General features: G+C 43.1%; 1 pseudogene; it reads right to left on the bottom strand.

Moving 5' to 3' along the window:
* LOC145593315 (small nucleolar RNA R71) lies at positions 1-98 on the bottom strand (annotated as a pseudogene).
* Between the last annotated feature and the right edge of the window lie 331 nt (positions 99-429).

Below are 429 nucleotides of genomic sequence, written 5' to 3' on the forward strand. Positions count from 1 at the left end.
GACCTCATTCAAAGTTTCAAGCAAGGGCTTAATGAGAGTCTTTATGAGGCATGGGAAAGGTATAAGGAGTACCAAAGAGAGTGCCCACACCATGGGATTCCTACCTATCAAATCATTCAAATTTTCTATGGAGGCTTGAGTCCTCAAGGCAAGTCTTGCTTGGATGCCGGTGCCGGAGGCCCCATCATGAACAAGACGGAAGAGGAAGTGGTGGATGTCATTGAACATGTGGTGAGACACTACATGGATTGGAAAAAAGGTAAAAGAGAGTCAACAAGAAAAAGTGGTGCTTCGGTTTATTCGATTGATCACATCAATGCCATCAACAACTTGTCTTCATAAATCTCGGAATTAGGAAAGGAAATGATCACAATCAAGGCTAAGCTTGAGAGTGCTTCTTCTATTATACCGGTTCATTGTAACACCCCC

The sequence above is a fragment of the Chenopodium album genome, chromosome 18 (genome assembly GCF_948465745.1).
Source record: "Chenopodium album chromosome 18, dcCheAlbu1.1, whole genome shotgun sequence".
Classification (NCBI taxonomy): domain Eukaryota; kingdom Viridiplantae; phylum Streptophyta; class Magnoliopsida; order Caryophyllales; family Amaranthaceae; genus Chenopodium; species Chenopodium album.